The sequence below is a fragment of the Spea bombifrons genome, chromosome 7 (genome assembly GCF_027358695.1).
Source record: "Spea bombifrons isolate aSpeBom1 chromosome 7, aSpeBom1.2.pri, whole genome shotgun sequence".
In the NCBI taxonomy this organism is placed as follows: Eukaryota; Metazoa; Chordata; class Amphibia; order Anura; family Pelobatidae; genus Spea; species Spea bombifrons.
The window spans coordinates 27,978,497-27,989,575 of NC_071093.1; the positions used below are offsets into that span (position 1 = coordinate 27,978,497).

Here is an 11,079-nt window from a genome sequence, read left to right on the forward strand (position 1 = left end):
ACAGTACCAGTTGTCCAAAGAAACAGATTAATGATCAAACCAACAGAAAGTATTGAAGTTAGTCATGTAACTGGCCTCAGTGCTCCTTTTGTCCCCAGGTAGACTGTTCTCTGAATTGCAGCAACCCTACTCTATTGTACTGGTAACTAGGTGCAGGCACTCCCGAGTCGGAAGCATGTCCATTAACTCCATTCACTCTGGTCTGTAGGTACGGCATCTTTACATTACACCACTTCTATTCCATGAACGTGTACACTGTCTTCCTTTTCTGTTTCAATATATCACAAGCATTTACCATATAACTCCCAATGACAAAGCAGCAGAAGATGCTGGATAAATAAAAATAATTTATTGGCCAAGTCTCACTGCCATAAGCATAAAACGTTAAAAGCCTGTACCAATAAAGACGATGAAAGGGTCTTATTTTTACATACTGGTCTTTTACATACCAGTTTTGAAAATGACAGTTACAGGAAGCATAAGGAAGCCATTTTGGGGTAATTAATTAAAACAAACAACTAGTTATCCTTAATAATTTTGCCTCCAGTTTTCGCTTCAACAGCCATGCCTTTGTCTCTATAAGTTCTTTGATGAAGAAATATATATATATAAAATGTATCAGGCCTGTAAAAATCATGTGATCATGTAGTACAATGGGGCTATGTAAAATAACAACCTTTCAAATACCATCATTGACACTTATCAGCATAGCAATGAACCAGTTACTATGGGGGATAAGATCACTTTTTCCTGCTTTACACAAAGACCACAATATCTCCCGGTACGTTTGGTCCCGTTAAAGTTCTGAAAATTAAGCCACTTTCACGAAAGTATTGAACGGTTTCTGGCCCGCAGTGATATTAAATTAAAGTACTTTAACATGCATTCTTCTTTAGAAGGGGTGTCAAGGTCATTAGAATATCCCTTTAAACCAACAAAGCCAAATTTGCCAGACAGTCCTGGGTCATGTCCCGTCAAATCTGGGCATGTGCACAGGCAGCATTGTGTTTGCCCTGCGTACATTTAAGAGACATATACAACCTGAAAGCTGGTTAATGAGCTCCGGACACCCAGTATCTGTACCAGGTAGCCTGGAGCACAATGCTGGAGGGTCACGCAGCACCACACAACCCTGCCCACTATAGGCTCCACTGCTTTTGTCCTGGGGCTCCAAGAGGAAAAGCTAAAGTACGCCTTTAAGGAGTAGAAAAGAGGGACTCCCAATCAGGATTGAGAAAGAACAGATGACAAACTTTAACACTGTTACTCATCCAGACAGCCAAATGAATACACTGATTTTGAAGATCAAAAAGAGTTAAATCTAGTTAGGTTGCTACATAAAAGGTTAAGACTACAACAGCTCTTAAGCTGTTCCCAACAACCATTCCTGGGTATCTACTATTATGCAATCTCAACAAGCACTGGTCCTATGGAAACCAATGGGTAATAAACCTATATATAAAAACATTATGCAAACAAAAAGCACATAATTTTTGAAAACTTTTGATTTGATTCGATTCAAGTAATATAAACAATTGATGGGCATTTCCTTAATTACAATCCCTACTACTTTGTTATGTAACAAAGTGAGCACATACTACCATACCAGGGAACTCTCTGGGTCATTCACCTCTTTCTCCAAGGAAGAGGAGCTGTGTTTAGCCGCAATTACTCCACAGCCAATTCCCCTCCCACTGCCGACTTCCTCTGATGCTCTCTGGGGCTAGCCCCCCCCTTGTTATGGTTGTCCCCATAACGCACATCTAACCATGCCCCTTGTGTAGCTACCCATGCCTCCTAACAAAGCCAATCCTTGAGAAGAGGGAGAGCTCCAGCTAGCCCACCACGGTCAGCAGGCCCAGACTTGGCATCTGACATATCCGGCAAATGCTCCAGATAAGATGCTGCAATGCGAGGCTGCCGGCTGGATATGCCCGGCCGCACACTTCGAAAACAAAAAAACGTAGCATGTGGCCATGAAGTGCCATGAGGTGCCCCGGTCTTGCCCTGTAGTATGAATATGTATATATGTGTGTTAGCATGGATGTATAAGTGTTTGGTGGCAAAGATGGCACAGGCATGTAGTTTGAGGGCAAAGGCGATGAGCCCAGTGTGTGCAATCTCGGTTTCCAGTGCAAGCCCTATGCGTGCCTGGTCAGTGCGGCAAGTATTTTTGTTTGTGCTTTTATGTGGTGTTGGTCCAATCAATATTAAAGACGGCCCCGCAATGGATAGAAGAGTATTGCATGTAAATATTTGGGGTTGGGCTTTATATAATACTTACGATATATGTATACTGCACAAACAGACTCCAACAATATTTTTTTCTGGAAACTTTCCCTTTACAAGTTGTATGTTCATATCTTTACACATTTGCATGGGGTCGAATTATCAGTTACGTATAAAGCCTTGCAAGTGCCACAGCTCTTAAAGTTAAACAGCGTGCTACGAGGTCTATAAAAAAATAATAAAAAAAAAGTCCTAGCAGTGGTCTTGAAACCATTACAAATTAATTTATCCATTTATGGGCATAGTTTGAACTAGAACAGTTATCACAACCTGCAGAAATCGCCAGTCTCCAGAATGAAGCAAGACAGGATTACTGCTGGAACTGGACTTGCCACCTATACCAATCTTCCAGGTAATGAATCATATTCATTCATCTATCTGAAACAATTTTGTAAAGAAAATGCTCAACCTATTTCTGCCTTTTCAGTGAACATGAGTATAATGAGTTCAATTCTCAATAACTTGGGTATTACCACATTCACATTTTTAGTATGGAGTTCATTTACATAAAAGGGACAGATAAGCCAATTCTACGGCACGCACTCGTATTCAAATAAAATTGCAAATAGCTTAAAGTCTCCAGAACCACAAAAAAAAAAATAAAAAAAAAAAAAAAAAAATATATATATATATATATATATATATATATATATATATATATATATATATATATAGCCAGCAGGTACACGTTAAAAGAACAGCAAGAACAGAAGAAACGTGTTATTGCACTCACTACAACAACAGTTAATCCTCTCCAGCAATTAAATATTTCATCTTTGTATTTAGCTATCAAAATCTGATAAATGGACCTTAATAATAAATTAAATAAACCTTACTGAAAGTACCTCTTTTCCTTCTGTGAAATAATCATTAGTGTTAAGCCAAGTTGGAATAAACTGCTGCCATTGAAAAGGTATTGTCTTCCTGTTTGCGCTTGCCAATCACAGCAAAGTTTTTTTTGTTTTTTTTTGGCTTTATTTTATATCACAATTAAAACTAGGTTTTGTTTATTTGGTGGCCGGGTTAAGGGCATAGCGCCATGTAAATGTGTAGCTACTCCTTTCCAAAGTAATGGGGGGAGGGGTATTATGCATATAAATCTGGTAACAAATTTATTACAGTGAAACAACATTTCTCCTGGTCTAGAGGCGAACACAGACATAAAAAGGGTAAAGGTATTGGACATTATCACTCCTTTCAAAACAGCTACTGTAGATGTTTGTTTCAGTTGCACAATAAATCAACATTTACCACAAAATAGAAGTGCCACAATAGCTACGCAAGCCCTATAAAACTAGGACTCTAATAGAGATTTTGAATGCTTAAGTTATTTTTTCTAGCGAGCACACGTTAATTGCTGTATTTAAATAAGAATTTAGAATAATGGAATTGACAGGTGGGACTTATTTTACAAACTATTCCCATTAAATATTTTACTGTATGAACTAAGAAGAACTATCCATTGCGTAACGTGGGGTCCACTCAAGGGAAATATGAAGAGCAAGTTTTTTTTTTTTAATGCTTCTATGGATTTTTTGTTATTGTTATTATTTCACAATTGGCATTACCAATGCCCAAACTTTGGTGCCCCGTGAGATTTCATAAGCAACGTCACAGCAAAGTACTGAACCAAGGATATGAAGTAAACCTACTAAGAGTACTGGGTCAATCATTTAGTTCATTAAGACCACACTCCACAGAATACCAGGAGCAGTTTGATGCAAGTTGAGATCATAAAACGGGTTTCAAAGCAAATGTCTTCATATAGCCGCACCGATCCAATCTATTAAAAACAACGGCGTCATATGTAAACCTTGAATGCACCGTAAACATGGTAGAGATTTTTGTTAGCCAATCATTAAATGGAAGTGAAATACTAGCTACACCACATGTTCTACATCTAGGAGATGGTATGGCCATAAATTACCATCTGCTTATTTACCAAGGGGGAAAAATCCACGCTATGAAATGGCTGAGAAGATCTATACTTTCAAACTGACTTGAATCAACTCCACGGAGTAAAATAATTGTTTTAAATTTCCTACCAGTGGCCAGCATTTGAGAATTAAGAGCTATGTCGTCATTGGTGTCCTGAAAACCAGACAAGATCACAGCATATCTTCATTCTAAAGTGACCCATTTCTCTTTCACTATGCCAGAGTTCATTCACTAAAGAGTAGGTCAGATAAAGCTCCAGGACACATATCTATATCTTACAGTATTCACCTACGTCGACATGTGCCAAGCCAATTGGTAGGGTCCATTGCCTCCTGGTCCCATCTGAGTATATTACAAAATACTCTTCCAGCTGTTCCAACTTTCATAACTCTATAGACTTCTGCCCTTGTCCCATCCATACCCTTAGCTGCTCCCAATTTACCGTTACTGGGAGAAAAAAAAAAACGCAAAATGTATTGACAAAAAAAAAAAAAAAAGAAAGAAAGAAAGAAAGAAAGAAAGAAAAAAGTATGGGGACAACACATTGATTGAGATCTGCCTCTGGAAATTATGTGCGTCTTAATCCCATTTGAAATGTATGGTTACTTTGCTTGAAATGCTCTAAAGGGTATTTATGGCACAAAATAAAATGATGACCTCCTGCCAACTATTTTATAAAATAACACTCAACTGTACAGTGATATTGTTTCTGGATATACCAACTAAATGTTATATATACATGCATCTTCTTAAAAACATCTCCCCAAAATAAAGTTACAAAAATAATATAATGTAATAACACATGGTCATTCCCACCAGTACTATCAGAGTTAAAACATGTCTGTGCAATTTAGTTAAAAGTATAATTCCAGATGTTAATTTCTTAAGCCTAGGGAAAATTGGCCACAGATGGGTGAAGGCTGTTCAGCTATTCGTTCTTTCAACCTACCCCTTTCAAGCAATTCACAATGTAAATTCAAAACATGCACTTTTACAGAGAACGTGAACAGGAGTATCCTATTCCAACACCTGCATGCTTTATTCTCATTAGGAGGTGATGTAATAGACTAAATTTAGCATTTAGACTTTATTATACGAATTACCCATCCGCCACCCTATGAACCTTAAAGAACCATGGGCCACTGTTGGTATAATGGAAAACATGTGAGGGGGCCCCCCCATCCCATATTGCCCCCCCTTCTGCCCTTGCCGCAGCCTGAGTTTCCTGTGCCCTGGTGGGCTCCTCGCCCCGGGTCCTACGCGGTCGCACTGGGCCCTTGTCGGGCTGTGATCCCGCCGCACAATACTTTTGTAAGACGCTGCTATAGGATTCTCTGTTTCTGTATAATTATTTTGTCCCCCCCTCCCTTCTTATTTTTATGTACCCCCCTTACTTTACAAAATCAAAAACACTAATAAAGTCTGATTTACCCCCAAAAAAAATTTGAGGGGGGGCACACACCACCACGGTAAATGCCCACAGCAAACAGCTGTGTATATGCCATGGTACCAGTTAACATCACAATGCATGCAGTGTTTCAGGGAGTCATGTGTTACATCAAAGGGTGAAAACCGGCGTCTTCTACCCATTTTTTGCTCTCAATATTATTTCTGTGGAAGTTTCTATGGAGGCAGCCAGAGAAGCTTCATTTATAACGCGTAGGATAGTAGGCAAGTCCAACTGTTAATATTACCTGCACAGTCCTGGTTTACTGAACACACCTCTCTGAGATTTTATTGAATATTCACTGTAGACTGTGGAAAAAAATACAACAATAACCCAAAAGCTAATATGTCTTAGAAAAAAGGATAGTACAATCCTTTGTGGAAACGGGTGGATGCTGAGGCCGAGACAATGATGAACACATCAATTATTAGTACTCTGATACAACATAGACTAGATCTAGTTTGCCTTCTAACAGTAGAAAGCCACCCTCCTCATATACATGAGGCACGCCATAAACTTTAAGATCTGCATGCTGGGGGGCACGCTTTATAATCAGATATGCAACAACGTGTATGAAAAGCATGTTAAGAGTTATTCCCAGGCTCCAGTGTGCCTATTGCCACAGAATACACGGTGGACACACTTCTATGTGATACTATTATATTACCGTAACAGTTTTACTTATAAAGGAAACATTGCTTATCCGTTCCATGTCAAATTCTCGTATTTTGAACAAAAAAATAAAAATATAGCATTTTTAAGTTACAAATCAGTGTGTTTTACGTCATACCAGATACTACATTAAGTTTTTTTTGGTTTTTTTTTAACCTTAAGTGAGCACATCAGCAAACGCAACAGGACAAGGCCAACAACAAGGCCGGATTGATACACAGGAAGCATAGATCAATGAGATGTTGCAGGTCACAATAACCATCCAGGAAGATCGAATAAAAGTAACAGGAAGTCCACATTAATGTCAAGACGACCTGGTGGACAGGCAACCATCAGCCAGGCTTTTGTGTATATTTTGTCAATTAGCCATTTCAACAGTGAAGGATTTGCAAGTAAAGGTGATGGGGGTTGGGGGCATTGAAGGGACATGAAGACAAAAGTAAGTTCCTGACACACCCAATGGTGACCAAACGGTTAAAAAGGTATTGAACAGGGAACAGCAGCACAGAATGGACAGAGGACAGTAGGTTACCAGACACACAAGGCAGACATAATATACAGACATATATACATATATAAAAGAAACTATATAACCCCATAATATATTTTATGCAGAGAAATTTGGTGGACAATATTTAGGCAAACCCACAGGGCGAACACATTAAAGAAATTGCTCAATCTTTAATTCTGCACAAACCTGCACATTAAAACGTATTATGATGGTTTAACTGGGTGAGTCAAGCTTTAAACATAACTTCTACATATAAAAAAGAAATTATATAGGCAGAAGTAGAATAAAAGGTACATAATGATACCATTAGGCTCTGGTGACACAGCTGTGACCAGTATTTACGAATATTTGTAATTACAGGCTGATCATGTGACTGGTGAGGCAACCACATTGCAATTTTACAGAGATTGTTAAAGGGTTTGTGAGAGCCAAAAACTTGGTACCAGCCATACTCAAAGTGGCTCAACCATCAAAAAGTAAACTAATAAATCCAATAGCATAAAAAATTCCTAAATATTGTGAACACCTGGGTAATCTCAAGAGCCTTCATGGGGACCTTTTCATTATCAGTGGGAACATATTATTGGTTGATCAGACCTATAGTATATGGACATTATATCTTTACACTGATAGCAGATTTTGTTTGGATGAAGCTTCTTTAAATATCCCCCTCTAAACATCCATCTGCATTTGGTGGGTAATTTGAAAGCACATATAGGAAACGTGTGGTAACCCATTATCTGTGAGCTAGGACCCCATAGTACCCATCCAATCACACTAAAAACACATAAGAAAAGTCTTAGATGTAGCTTGATCATGGGAGAGAGGAAGGCATTGACCATATACATAGGGTATTAGCCACACTTATCCATTGGTCAGGATCAAGTAAAATGTATATGCCCTGAAATAAATGGCTCAGTGTGGGCACCATATGTATAACACGAGACCTGTACCTGCCATGAATGATGATATATTTTATAGCCAAGACTAATTTGTGTGTCATTACATTCATGATGCTTGGGGTCCTAGTAGTTATAAATAAACGTATAATTTTAATGTACAAAGTGGTGATGTCAGGAAATGTACCCACAGTCATTAGACTACTGGTGTGAAAATCCGTGTGGGCTCATAACTGGAAATTCAGAACTGTGGTATAGTTAATCGATAAACCCTTAAAGGGACGGAATGGCATGAAGCACACCATTCATTTTTCCTTTGAACAGTCTTAAATTGTAAATCATTTTCAAGGTAAAGTTATCTTGTAAGAAGAAAAAGAAAAAAAAAAAAGTTAAGTTATGATTTTGTATATTTCTTGCCTATGCCATTTATTTTAAAATGACTTGCCAGATTTTATCTCACCATTTTGCTGTAAATGATATCTGATTTCATTCTAGACAGACCCACAACTATAAAGGGCTTCCATAAACAGAACCTTTGCTGTGTTATTTCAGCAGTGTGGGGGTAGACACATGCCACATGATTAACTAGCAAGAAAGTAGAAAGGAGTATTATATAAACCAAAGGGAAAAAAAGTACTTTTGAACCCACAGCAAATTTTTTTGTTGTAAAATATAACCTCCTGAGCAAAAAAAACATTAAAAGCGCTCCCTATTTAAATAAGTTCACAAGATAAGTCAGGTCTTAAAAAAACCCTACAGCAACAGTCTGCCTCTGAACCCTTCCCTTGCCATGGGGTATGTAATGTAATTAAGACAGGACCCTATGGCAGCAAATTCTTTGGTGGTGTACACGGTTTAAACACAACAAAAAGATAATACTGATAAATTCCAAGATTACACTTCCAGCCAAATTTAAGGAAAACCTTGCAACATAAGATGTGTTACACACCTTCCGATACTCAAGTAACTGGTTCATGTGTTTTATGCTGCTTTGTTCTTCTGCAATCACTGCAGGCACAATGTATTCAGTGTCATGTGTTATCTCTATGCCACACAGAATGGTCTGCAGATGTTTTAAGATTATTAATGGGATGAAGCAATCTGTATTTATCCAGAGGAGAGAAAGAGGAGCTCTTATCTCCAGTAAAAGTTAGCTTGGATATATCAGACACCTATTCACTCACAGAGGTTGGGTACATATAACTAAATACTTGTGTAACTCAGTGTCTGTATACATATTATATATATGCATATATTTGTAAATACCTTGAAAATAAGGCTACAACATGTTACACATTTATTATTATTATATTAATAACACTCCTAACATTTACTTATGTAGGAGTTAGATAACATTCTTCTAACTTCCTATCGACATCATCCCGAAAGAATAAAAGTTTACTACTTTTGGCAAACAGTTACTGCTGTCGGGCATCATTCTGGCAAACAATAGGTTAACCGATGGAGTATTATATTGACACCAAGGGCACAGGCTGTAGATCTTTCATTAATCCCCCCCCCGACACTGTGACATCATAACTGCTAATTAGAAACATGATTGATATAACACAGCTCACGGAAATAAAACATGCTTTCTCATTGCTGTAAGTTGAATGAAGTAGCCGGGGCAGCGCTATCTGTCCGCACAGTGATTCACATCTCTCCACATCATCGTGTGACAGTTACCGATACTAAACACTATAACGAGGGATTCTGTGTGAATATAATTTACATTTTGGCCACAGAATGCATATGAACAGAGCAGACTGGCTGCCATCAGAAGATGTGCGATCGTACAGGAAATCACCCCATAGGGCTGTTAAGATATAACGTGTCTGCCACAAGCTGTACTGCCAGCAACCATTAACCCAAGCAGTGCACACAGTAGGGTACTGATTGGGTTGAAGGCACACACTAACGGCACCGAAAAGGTTAAACGACCGCTACCCACTTGTTGCACCCATTAGAAGATCAATGCATTTTCTTTTCAGTTTAAGTAACCCCGTTCCAATAGGAGCACACTATCTGCTTTCATAAAGCTTGTTAAACGTTAAGCTAATAGCACGGCAAAAGATGGGTTAAATAAAGGTTATACATCCCGAATTTCGGATAAGGGCAGCGTATCACCGCTCACGTGAAACTGGCGATTGTTGGCCAAACCGTTTTAATTCAGCAGGAGACCGTTCTATGTATTGTGAATGTACAAAGGAGACAAAAGAGGAGGTGTGTAACACGAAGTTGTTCCAGAACCACACCCAGCATGTAAAGGGTTACTCGTGTACACATGCCCCGTCTCTTTATGAAACATTGCCCGGTATCCTGCTGCACGCTTTGTGCGTTCGATCAGACGGGGCATTTAAATCCCTTTTCCCTGCCCGGGGCACGCGTGTCCCCCACACACTCACGCGTTTAAACGCTCTACGGGGCCACCAAAGGTATTAACCTTCTTAATGCCACCGAACTGCCCCCAGCATATGAAACAATTAAGCACCCAGATAGCAATGTATACATCCTATATATAAATATATCCATCCATAAATATACTATACCTTCTTAGGGATGGCTCCCAAATTTCCTCCACTCACAAGTTTCTTTTCTTGTTAGTCCACAAGGATAAAGTAACTGTAATCACAGAAGTTTTTCTTTTCTTCCAGCCAAACAGAAGGGCTGGAAATAGCAAGATAAAAAAACGTATCCAATAGCTCCCCTATCCAGCAAGCGTGTGAATGAAGCGGAGTTATTACTTCCTCCCTGTCTGCTACTATCATCCAGCCTTAAGGGAGAGGCCGGTATAGGGTCCCAGCAGAAGATGTATTCCCAGCCTCCTTACCACCTATAATTTTATATAACCCCTCCCACCGCCTCTTTAGTGAGCCTGAAAGGTAGCGCCACCTGCTGGACAGAGGTCGTCCTGCAGTTTTATGCCCGGTTATCTCGATTGATTTTGCCCAAAGCCAATATTTAATTATTGTATGTAATGTAATGAGATATGTATAATACATGTGTACAAAACACATGAAAGTTATCAACATATGTGTTATAACTTTTGACTCTAAAATACTAGGGTCTATAATGGAAACAATGAGAAGAGGCTTTATTTGGCATTCTGTCAAAGTCTCCTAATGTATTCATATGTGTTGTGGGGTTCTTTTTGTTAAATCTTTTTTTTTCCGTTTAACTGTTTATTTTTGATTTGGCATTATGATATTATCCCATAGAAATGTTAAAGAAACCACAGCCAGGTAAGGGCAGCCAACTTTCAACCAGGAAGCAAGTGAAGCTAAATACCCAGAAACATAGCAACCTAAAACACTGGCACTTTT

The 11,079-nt window shown here is 38.8% G+C and overlaps 1 protein-coding gene across 5 annotated transcripts in view; it reads right to left on the reverse strand.

Annotated features, from left to right (window-relative positions):
- MYO1B (myosin IB) overlaps positions 1-10,572 on the reverse strand; it is an 83,929-nt gene extending 73,357 nt beyond the window's left edge. For 2 of the 5 annotated variants that reach the window (XM_053471845.1, XM_053471840.1), the window contains exon 1: positions 10,306-10,572. The gene's annotated coding sequence lies outside the window, so the exon portion shown is untranslated. Of the gene's footprint in view, positions 1-7; positions 128-10,305 lie in introns of those variants that run through there. The other 3 variants (XM_053471846.1, XM_053471843.1, XM_053471841.1) reach the window with 2 other exon arrangements.
- Positions 10,573-11,079: the final 507 nt, after the last annotated feature.